Source organism: Myxine glutinosa, unplaced genomic scaffold (genome assembly GCF_964187855.1).
Source record: "Myxine glutinosa unplaced genomic scaffold, kmMyxGlut1.1 SCAFFOLD_1652, whole genome shotgun sequence".
Taxonomy (NCBI): Eukaryota; Metazoa; Chordata; class Myxini; order Myxiniformes; family Myxinidae; genus Myxine; species Myxine glutinosa.
This window is the reverse complement of record NW_027617747.1, coordinates 76,684-88,898: the sequence shown is the minus strand read 5'-3', so window position 1 is coordinate 88,898 and position 12,215 is coordinate 76,684.

Below are 12,215 nucleotides of genomic sequence, written 5' to 3'. Positions count from 1 at the left end.
GGTAGGTTATGTGGTCCTGATGTCGACGAATTTGGTGGCCGTCCTGCAGGCGAATCACGCAGGACAGTGGACCTGGCTTCTCCATGATGTCCCCCGGTAGCCACGTCGCACCTGCACCAAAATTTCGGGCAAACACTGGATCTCCAATGTTGATACATCGACTGTTGGACGTCTTATCGTGCACCAACTTTTGATTAAGCTGGCTCTGATAAACATTTGATGATATGTCTGGTTTGAGATTGTCAAGTGTCGATCTCAAGTGTCGTTTCATCAATAACTCAGACGGAGCTGCACCGGTTGTTGATTGTGGCGTGATGCGGTATTTGAACAGGAGACGAGACAGCTTTGTTTCCAGGGTTCCCTCCTGAAGTTTCTGCAATCCGGATTTGATGATTCCCACGGATCGTTCGGCCAAGCCATTTGAAGCCTGGTGATGTGGGCTGACAAACTTATGTTTGATGCCGTTCCGACGTGTGAACTCGGCGAACTGAGAACTGGAAAAAACACGAACCGTTATCGCTCACGATCATCCTGGGCAGACCATGAGTGGCGAAACAGCATCTGAGTCTTTCGATGACAATGGCTGACGTAGTACCACGCGTCACATAGGCATCAATCCATTTTGTGTGCGCGTCCGTAATTATTAGAATCATGCTGCCGTTAATAGGCCGGAATAATCGAGATGTAAGCGATGCCACGGTTCGCTGGGCCATTCCCAGGGATGCAGTGGCGCTTTCGCAGGTGTATTCCGGGTGCTGTGGCAGGGGTAACAATGTCGAACATGATGTTCGATATCAGCATCAAGATTCGGCCACCACACATAGTTTCTGGCGAGTGACTTTATCTTCACAATCCCGGGGTGACAGTCATGGATTTCATCCATGACTCTGGAACGCAGATTTTCCGGAATCACGACACGACATCCCCAGAGTAGGCAAGCATTTTCCACGCTGAGTTCGTTTTTACGTGCTTTAAAAGCCGCAAAATCTGGGTCACCCTCAGGTAGCAAATGCCATCCAAGCTGTACAGCCTGGACAGTTCTGGACAGTTCTGGACAGAATGGGGTCTCGATGAGTATGGGTGCGGATCTGGCCGGCGTCGACAGCACAATCTTCCGAATGATCCATCAGTGCGATAATGGATCCTGGTGTAGGCGAATCATCAACGGATTCTGGAAGGGGTAACCGACTCATGGCATCTGCATTTGTGATAGACGAACCGGGCTTATAACATATGGTGTAGTCATAAGCAGCGAGAAACAGGGACCAGCGGATGATCCTGGGCGGTAGTGTGTCAGATGTCGCCTTAGTTGGACCAAACAGACTGATCAGCGGCTTGTGATCAGTGCGAATCGTGAATTTGATGTCCAAGAAGGTACTGACGAAATTTGCTGACGCCGAAAACGATTCCCAATCCTTCCTTGTCAAGTTGGGAATAGTTCTTCTCTGCCGGGGACAACGTTCTGGATGCAAATGCAACAGGTCTTTCCATACCATCAGGCAACACGTGTGATAATACACTCCCCACTCCATACCGACAGGCATTGCATGTCAGCACAAGATCCTTCTCTGGATCAAAATGAACGAGAACATTGGACGATTTGTGTAGATCCTTAGAGGTCTGGAATGCTGATTGTTCAGTGGACCCCCAGCTCCAGGAGACTCCTTTCCTCAAAAGCCGATAAAGGGGGCCCAAAACGTCGGTCACATTCGGGATGTAACGACCATAGAACTGAAGCAAACCGAGGTATGACTTCAATTCGGTCACGTCTCGTGAAGCAGGAGCATCCTTGATAGCTCGGACTTTCTCATCTGTCGGGTGTAGACCCTCGGCATCAATTGTATGACCCAGGTACGTGACTGATGGCACCATAAACTTGCACTTGTCTCGACGCAAACGTAGGCCGGAGTCCGAAATTTTCTTCAGAACTCTAATGGACAGCATGGCTGATGAGCGAGACGGCCGCACCAGTGTCGACCTCCATTTGCAATGGTCGATTGTTGACGACAACAGTGGCAAGAAGAAGGTCCGACTTATGGTGAGAATCAATATGAAACAGGTCACACGATTCTGAGTTGTCGGAAACAGAGCTCACCTGGTCAAACTCAGGTTCCTCCGAACCGATAAACTGATGAATCTTGTCAGCAGCTTTCCCTTTTCCCGATTTGCGAGTGATGCAAGCTGGAGCAATATGGCCAGTTTTCGAACAGAAATGGCAGGTTGCATCTTTGAACCGACTCGTCTCCGGAGGGTGCTTTCCGTTGCACCGAAAACATTTGTTGTGTGTTTGAAACTGCACTGCCTTCTGACGAGGAGACTTGTTCCAACGTTTTGGCTGATCATGATCCAACCGATTCACAGTAGGGCTGGTACCAGATGAGCGAGTGGCACCGATGGTTGTAGCGTTGCGTTCAGCACTTTCCATGGAAATGGCGGTGTCTCTGGCATTTTGGAACGTCGGTCTTCTCTCAGCAAGCAGGCGTCTACGGGTGCGGTCATCGGACATGCCAACCACCAGCAAATTACAGAGCATGTCGTCAATCGTGTCCCCAAACTCACACAGATGTGACATTTTTTTGAGGTGTGCAATGAAGTCTGCGATCGACTGACCTTGCTGCTGTCTGCACATGTAAAAATTGAACCGACACAGGATGACTGAAGGAGATGGATTACAATGTTCCTTCAAAGCGGCCTTGAGCTCTGCATAGGTGAGCTCCTGGATTGTCCGAGGACGAATCAGGTTATTAACGAGTGTGAACGTCTCACCCCCACAAACGGACAGGAAGATGACCTTCATCAGGGTTTCGGATAGGAAGACGGCCTTCATCCGGGCTTCGGTCGCGATGCCGTTCACCTCGAATGAAAAAGACAACCGCTCAGAATACGTGTCAAAATCTCCCTCATGAGGGTCGAATTCATCGATATGGCCTAAAGAAGTCATGGTCTAGATATCCCATCCTCGTCGCCATGTTAGGTATCTTGACAAACTACGATTGATTGTAGCACACGTTTATTCACTCTGCCGATACAGGCCCGATTAACTGCAGCGCCATCCGAGCTGGGGCGTAGGGATACAGTGCGGTCACGGTGTAGGGATACAACGGTGAATATTTGCAGCTTCATACATGACACCAGGCTACTGCTGTCGATCTGAATGACGTGCGTTGTTTGAAAAAAGTGTTTCTTCACCATTGAGAGATAGGAAAATTTCAGACGAGATTTGGTGGACAGTCCGAGGTGATCTCTGAACCTCTGAAAGTTTGACGAAGATCCGTTCAGCCATCTCTGAGAAAAATGGCGACACATAGACAGACCAATGGCTCTCTTATATAGTAGATTCTTCACCATCAAATGATAAGGCTAAAGTTGATAGGCCTATATAGCACGATATTTCAAAAAGTTGTGGACGACTTATGACAAAAATAGGTAGATGAGTTGATTAGTTTAAAAGAACAAGCTGTTTAGAAATTGGTTCACATCCGAATCCAGACCCGGCTTGTCAGTGGGATACAAAACGTAAATTGTTCAGCCTGGCGAGAGAGATGTGCGCTCTACAGAGTGCAATTGCAGTTAAGAGTTTGAGTTTATGTGAAATAATCGTATTGAGGGCATACACTAAAAACACAATATTTGACCATTTTCTTTTATCCAGCATACGGACTTACAGGAGAAAAGGGATAAAGCTCATCAACGCTAACTTGGAAGCGTCCGCTTCATTGGGGAGCTTTTAAAAGTCAACATAACTAGTGGAAGCAATTATTTTAGAGTGCCTTGTGAAACTGGTCAAAGATGCCACGGAGCATTCCATTGAGTCCACGTGTTGTCTACTCGGTGTTGTTGGAAAACAGCTCGATTCCTGCAACCAGGCCATGGTATAAATTTTATGTGATTAGTGTATTTTTGTTTCACTTTATATATAGTATTGTACTTGTCCATCTTGCACCTCCGTCATGTTGTTAACTTTTGTGTGTCTGCAGATGGATTATTACTGCAAAATGTTCGAAAAAATGGTGCACAACAAAATGACATCGAATCACATTCGCATAATGCTGCAGGATATTCTTGACTGGCACCTGGTGAGTTAGCTTTATCTATCGAACCTCCATTATGGCTAGTCTAACCACAACAGGCCCCTAACGACCGCATTTTGATGTGTCTTCTTTAGTGTAATTGGGCTCCATCTTGTACAGAATGAATGGACCAATAACTCAAGAAAATCCCAAGAAGTTCAACGGAAGCAATGCTTCCTGGATAGCAGCCTTTTTGGTTGATTTGTTTTCAATACAGTACCAAGAAAATGTTTTGTTTCAATCTGTTTTTGTTCATGAGTTCATTATAAACTGTTGTGAAGAAGAACACACCTTAAATGTAAGTGTGATGTCACAGTCTGTTATGTGGGAAATTCTGTACTCTTGCTCATGGCACTGCATGCATGTTGTTTGGAAAGAGATCTGGAGAATAGAATTTCTCATGTACGCAATTGTTTCAGAAAGACAGAGGAGATAGAGATGGGTGAGTTGAGCTAGAAGGGAAGTTGAATCCACCCACACCCCCTCCAACCCCTCTTCACCCCCAACCTAACAGCTCGGATTTTAGGTTTAATAAAAAGAAAAGTAAGAATGGTTTTTGTATGTTTACTAAACCGTTTTTACTAAAAACCCTGGAAGACTCAAAGGCATGGAAGAGTTTGAATGCCTACAACTAATTGACAGCTGGCTGGATCAGTGATGCAGATGTTCTTGCGAAGAATGGCTATCACGCTGTACGAGTAAAGGTAGGTCTATAATATATTGTCGTGTGTTTGCCCTGTAGTGAACACCGCAGGGCGACACGGATGACCAAACGAGCTTTATCTCCAAGGCGTTCAATCCAATGGCAGACCTTCACTCGCGAGGGAAAGGAGGATGACGAACTTACCTGGACGGCTTCCACCCGACGTCTTCGCATTTGGATAATCAATTAACTCAAAACCGACACGGAATTAAAATGTACAAAAATTCCGGCTTTATTGAAGAATGCCGGTAGCAAGGAATGCACAATAAAAACTATGATTCCTAAACGGGACGTCCTCTACAGACTCGAATACAGACGAAGGGAAAAATAACTGTGAAAAATAAATGCTTTAGTTTGTGGGCACGTAGCTCTGAGTGTCTCTTGCACCTCATGAGGAATTGTCCCGAATCGTCACAGGCCTCCACGTCCCCGCGCGGGAACCACAGGCTGTGCTGCCACGAGCGGGAACGAGGCCTCCTGTGCAGTCATTGTCTCTCGCCGCCGAGCGCGACGTCAGCAAGCCGCGCCCGTTCCACTTACCCCCTCCCGTCCCTGTCGATCTTGTTCACCAACACTGATGTGCCAAGCAAAGGAAAATGCGGCCGTGCCTTCAATCGGAACTCTGCACCAAGAGAGCACGCAAAATGCACCCGCCTTCCACGAACACCTCCAAGTCCAGCTCAAGAGGCACCATATCTGTAAATGCTCTTTATGAACTCCAGATGCCGAGAGAGAAAAGCCACAAGAAACCAAAATGTAAGGGAGACGACCGCTAGCCACCAAACCCAGAAGATGAGAGGAAGTCAAGAGAGGAGAAAATGTCGGGGAGACGACCGCTCGCCACCAAACCCAGAAAACGAGAGCACACAAATGCGTCCGCCTTTCACCAACACCTCCAGGACCCGAGAGACAAAATGTCCCCCCTCCAATTCCTTTGTACTCAAGGCTCTGACGTCATCCGTGCCTGCTCTACCAATCCCATAGTCCCATCTTAGCAGTCCTTGCTCGAACCAATCCCTGACCAATCACTGCTCTTCGGGGCGTGGCCTTACAGCCCTGCCTGCTTGTGCTGCGATGTAATGGCTGCGGCACAAGCGGTAGTTGAATGTCCCGGTTCTGGTCGCTTTTATTTGGTGTTATAAATGCGCGATTGCCTGGCTTTGTGTGTGTGCTGCTGGTGTCATAAGGAACAGAGGAAAAATAACAGAGGCTATTACATGCAGGGGATTCATGACCCATAATCCCAAACTAATTAACATGACCCCACCCCTCATGATAGGAACGAAGATACATGCTAAAATGACATACGGTCTACCGGATCGCTACTTATGTACATGGTGTTTCTTCTTCTTCATGATAGTCGGAGCACACTACCTATGCAATTCTACCTGGACTAAGGTAATCACTGCCAACCCCATACAAATGTAACAATGTCAATAACACGGACTTGTATTGGCAGGGCAGATAAGCATGACGTTTTATATGTTAACATCATACCTATCTGCTCTGCCATCTCCTTCAATGCTCTCGGCTGTTTACCCGGCCCAAACACATTATCTTCTTTCACCAACTCTCCAAGAAAGACACCAACTCATGTGAAAGACACCAACTCATGTGAAAGACACCAACTCATGTGAAAGACACCAATTCATGTGAAAGGCACCAACTAAACAAACACTAGCATCAATAATAATAATAATAATAATTCATTTATTTTGTATCGCGCTTTTCCAGAAGCCCAAAGGCGCTTTGACAGAGTGGCAAACATAATGCATAACAATACATGAAAACAACAATTGCAAAAAGACAAGAATCAATAGGGAAATATTTAAAGCAAAAGGAGGGAGAAGGAGAAGAGAGAGTCAGGGGTTAAATGCTGTGGGTTGAATGTTGAATGCAGTGTTGAACAGGTGGGTCTTTAGTGATGTTTTGAATGTGGTGAGTGAGGAGGAGTCTCTGATGGTGTGAGGTAGTGAGTTCCAGAGGGTGGGAGCAGCGATGGAGAAGGCCCTGTCCCCCCAGGATCTGAATTTGGTCCGGATGGAGGGGGTCAGGAGGTTGGTACCAGCAGAGCGGAGGTTGCGGGTGAGAGTGTGTCTGGAGAGGAGGTCAGCCAGGTAGGATGGGGCCAGGTTATGGAGGGCTTTGTATGTCAAGAGGAGGATTTTGTACTGGATTCTCTGGGGGATGGGGAGCCAGTGAAGCTTGTAAAGGACGGGGGTGATGTGGTCACGGGTCCGGGAATGGGTGAGTAGACGGGCAGCGGAGTTCTGAATGTATTGGAGTTTATTGGTGATTTTTGAGGGTGAACCATAGAGGAGACTATTGCAGTAGTCCAGACGGGAGGTGATGAAGGCATGGATGAGGGTTTCTGCAGCCGTGGAGGAGAGGGATGAGCGGAGACGGGCAATGTTTTTCAGGTGAAAGAAGGCTGACTTTGTGATCTGTTTAGTGTATTTGTCGAAGGAAAGGGTTTGGTCAAAGATGACGCCAAGATTCCGGATGTGAGGGGAGGTGGATACTGGGATACCGTCGATGTTGAGGGCAAAGTTATGGGTGGATTTTGTGAGCGTTTTTGGGCCAATGATGATTATTTCAGATTTATCACAGTTAAGCTTGAGGAAGTTGATTTGAAGCCAGGATTTTATTTCAGTGATGCAGTTTGTCAGGATAGAGTGGGTGTCGGTGGAGACGGACTTGGTGGAGATGAAAAGCTGGATGTCATCGGCGAAGCAGTGGAATTGGAGACCATGACGGCGGATTAAGTGACCGAGGGGGGACAGGTAAAGGATGAAGAGGAGGGGGCCAAGAACTGAACCTTGGGGGACACCTTGGGGGAGGGGAGCAGTGGGGGATTTGCAGTTATTGATGGAGATGAACTGGCATCTGTCAGAGAGGTATGATTTAATCCAAGAGAGGGCAGTGCCGGTAACGTTAAAGGTGGATTCAAGTCGGGTGAGGAGGATAGTGTGATCGATGGTGTCAAAGGCAGCGCTGAGGTCGAGGAGGACGAGAATGTTGAGGTTGCCAGCGTCAGAGGAGAGGAGAAGGTCGTTGGTGATTTTGAGGAGAGCAGTTTCAGTACTGTGGTTGGAGCGGAATCCGGATTGGAATGTTTCATACAGGTTATTGGCAGAGAGATGATGTTTGAGTTGAGTGGCTACAGCGCGTTCCAAAACTTTTGACAGAAAGGGTAGGTTGGAGATGGGTCTGAAGTTGTTTAGGGTGTCAGGGTTTAGACCAGGTTTTTTTAGAATGGGGGTAACAGCAGCAATTTTGAGGGAAGGTGGGACGATGCCTGTAGACAGGGAGGAGTTTATTGTTGCAATGATAAGTGGAGAGAGAGCAGGGAGGGAGGCTTTGACAAAGCTGGAGGGGATGGGGTCAAGAGTGCAGGTGGCAGTTTTCATTCCTATGAGGAGTTCAGAGAGGTCAGTAGGGGAGATTGGGGAGAACCGAGACAGGGGATGGCAGGACAAGGGGGGGGGCAGGTGGTTGGAGGGGGAGCGGGTGCAGCGGTGGTCAAACTGTTGTAGATGTTGTCAATTTTGCGTTGGAAGAAAGAGAGGAAGGAGATGCAGTTGTCTACTGTGAATGACTGGGTGGTGGTGTTCAGGGGGCGGAGGAGTTTGTTTATTGTCGAGAAGAGTGCTTTTGGGTTTCCGGAGCCAGAGTGGATAATTTGAGAGTAGTAGGCAGAGCGGGCGCGGGAGAGGGCATCTTTGTAGTGTTGTAGGCGGTCCTTGTAGGCTTGGGAGTGAACTGTGAGACCCGTTTTATTGCGGAGTCTTTCAAGTTGGCGAGCACGGGTTTTCATCAGGCGGAGTTCAGGGGTAAACCAGGGAGCAGAATGGGTGAAAGAAACTGTTTTGGTTTTTACAGGCGCAAGCTGGTCAAGGCAGGAGGAGAGAGTGTGGTTGTAGTAGTCAGTGAGGTCGGAAGGGGTGTGGAGGTCAATGAAGGGAGAAGTGGACATTTTTTCAGAGAGGGTGGATGAGAATGAGGTAGGTGAAAGAGCGTTTAGCTTACGGAAGTTGATTGTGCGATAATGCCTTGGTGTTGGGGCGGGGATGTTGATGGTCAGAGTGATGGCTAAGTGGTCAGAGAGGGTGAGGTCGGAGCCAGAGAGATGGTGCAAATTTAATCCAGTGGAGCAGACAAGGTCCAAAATGTGACCACGGATATGGGTAGGAAAGTCGACATGTTGAGTGAGGTTAAAGCAGGTGAGTAAATCAGTGAAGTCAGTGGTTATTGTGGAGTCAGTGGAGTCCATGTGGATATTGAAATCACCAAGGAGGAGGATTGAGGGGGAGAGGGAACATAGCTGGGTCAGAAAGTAGGAGAAGTCAGACAGGAATGATGGGTGTGGTTTGGGAGGGCGGTAGACGACAGCCATGACTGACTGCGTGCGACCAGAGAGTTTAAAAGCCAGGTGTTCAAATGATGGAGCAGATGAGATGGAGATGAGGTTGGTCTTGATGTCTTGACGGTGGATAACGGCAATTCCACCACCTCGGCCCTCCGAGCGTGGTTTATTGACGTAGGAATATCCATTGGGTGTGGTGAGGTTGAGCGTGTAGTAGTCCAGAGGTTGTTGCCAGGTTTCGGTGAGACAGAGAAAGTCCAGTTTGTTATCCAGGATGTATTCGTTCAGGATGAGGCATTTGTTGTTGAGGGACCGGGTGTTGAACAGGGTGAGTTTGATGTTGTTTTGAACAGCAGGGATGAATTCAGGTGATTTAGCCAGGGTTCGTAGGCAGGACGTGCGATCGTGTGCGTTGCTGTGACCAGGTGCGCTGGGACGAAGAGTGAGAGTGCGCTGAGCCGACCAGAGGACGGGGATGGAGTGACCTGATTGCAAATAAACAAACTTACGACCGGAGCCACGGTGAATGTACCTGGGTCGTCGGAGGAGTCCATTTGATTTGATGGCAGAGATGCATGATGGGGTGGAGCGGGTATTGAGCAGAAGAAGCCTTGCGGCGGAGTACTGCAGAGCCATGCCAGGCAGGAGCGAAGGGACGAGTACGAGGCCAAGGTCGAGGAGGCAAAGCGGCAAACGCAGCGGCAAACGACTGCAGCCGCTAATCAAGGCCACAGCGGCAAACAGCCACCACCGCAAACAACGGCCACAAACAACGGGAGCGGGCCTGAGGAAACAGTGGAGGAGCCGGGCAGGCGAAGCCAGGAGCAGAGCCGGGACCGAGCAGAGGGCAGACCCAACGGTCAAAAATCCGCCACGACCACCAGAAAAGCAAACTATGTACAATGGCCCAGTCGGAGAAGCGGCGAACAAGTAACGCCAGCGTCCTCTCCAGACCGGACCGGAAGCCCTTCCAATGACACCAAGCTTTACTACATCCATCCAAGGGTTGGCGCAACCTGTGATGCAACACCCTGTCTGCCAAGCGCAATTCGTGTCTGCAAAGCAAATAGCTTGGTGAGGCAAATAGAGCTGCCAGTACAGTTTTGGATGGTTACTTCTACAGGACACTGCAAAGCGTGTCTGCAAAGTTTATAATCGGGTTAGGAATTGAATAATCTTGTATAGAATGACTAAACAGCTTAAAAGGGAGGCGTGCCACCTCTGTACCATCCTCACACCAAAAATCGTGTAGATAATTAGTTATTGCAAAATGCGTGAATGTGTGAATCTCATTCTGAATGCTTCTTGAACGTCCTTCATAACTCAGTCAAACTTGCATGTAGTGACTCATTAGTTGTTCTTGACATTTTGCTAATCTTACTATAATTCACCAAATGTCCGTCCGTCTGTCTGTCCGTCCGTCCGTTTGAAGGTACCGCAAAAACGGCTGAACCGATCGCAACGATATTTTAGGTGGGTAATCCTGGGATCCCCGAGGCCTAGAGTAAAATAGGCTATATTGTTTTTCCAATTTCAGCTTTGCCCTCCAGCATTTTCAGGTTTGGACTCCCGCATAACGTTAATTTCCCATGTGCCGCACAAACGGCTGCACCGATCGGACTCCATCAACCAAATCGAATCGGATGCTAACAGATCGCCGTCTCCATCGATCTTGCCAAGGCCGTAACACCTATCGGCTCAAAATCCTTTTAACTGTTGACTTTTTAGTTTTTACAATGAAGGAAACACGTATCGGGAGTACATACGACATAGCGATTGTGAATGTGACAGCTCTGAGGCGTCTTTTGCTTCGCATCAAATTATTCATTACATTCATTCATCTTTCTATAATTCACCAAATGTCCATCTGTCTGTTCGTACGTACCGTAAAAACTGCTGAACCGATCGCAAAGATATTTTGGGTGGGTAATCCTGGGACCCCTGGGAGTAAAATAGGCTATTTAGTTTTCCCAATTTCAGCTTTGGTCTCCAGCATTCTCAGGTTTGGACTCCCGCATAACATTCGCGTCCGCATAACGTTCATTGTGACGATGTTCTCATTGTGACGATTTTGTGACAATGTATGTGTTCACGGTAGTTTGACGTGACGGTGTGAACGTAGTTTCGTAATGTTTTTCTTTTCGTAATCCTTTAATGTACATTTAATGTTTAATGAACGTTTAATGTTTAATGAACGTTTAATGCCCTTGGATGTCCGGGGCTGCACGCGCGCTACACTGGACGGGCCAGCGTGTACCTTGCCCTTCGCCGTCAGGCTCGGGTAAACCGCTGAGCCCCATCCGTGACGGGGACTGGGGCTTGAGACAGTGTCCCACGAACGAGGAATTCCCAGGAAGCACGAGTCATCAGCTCGCGTTGATTAAGTCCCTGCCCTTTGTAGACACCACCCGTCGCTACTACCGATCGGACGGTTTGATGAGATCCTCGGATCAACCCCTGCACGGGCCGTTCCCGGCTCGTGCCGGTGCACCGAAAAGATGAACGAACTTGACTGTCTAGAGGAAGTAAAAGTCGTAACAAGGTTTCCGTCGGTGAACCTGCGGAAGGATCATTATCGGGACAACAGGAGAGCGAGCGAGACGCGAGACGTACGTGGTACGTGATCGTCCATGTACTGTTTAGCCATGTACTGTTTAGATTTTGGTGATTTGCGTGTGATATGATTCAACGGATGTTTATATGAATCGTTTAAAATAAAAAAGCCTTCAATTTCTGATATTTTACCTTTTCATTTGGGCTTCCCAATTGAAGCCCCGCCCTTAGGGCGGGTAGGCCTACTGTTGCAAGTTCATTTCATGATCATTACGCTCATTTTTACGCTCATTAAACGTTCATTAAACATTAAACGTTCATTCAACGATTACGAAAATAAAAACGAAAAACATTACGAAATTACGTTCACATCGTCACATCAAACACGACCGTGAACACAAACATCGTCGCAACATCGTCACAATGAAAACATCGTCACAAACATTACGTTACGTAATTGAAACCGTGAACACATCGAATATTGGAGAGCCCATTGTCCACACGATTTGTCTACAAATACCGT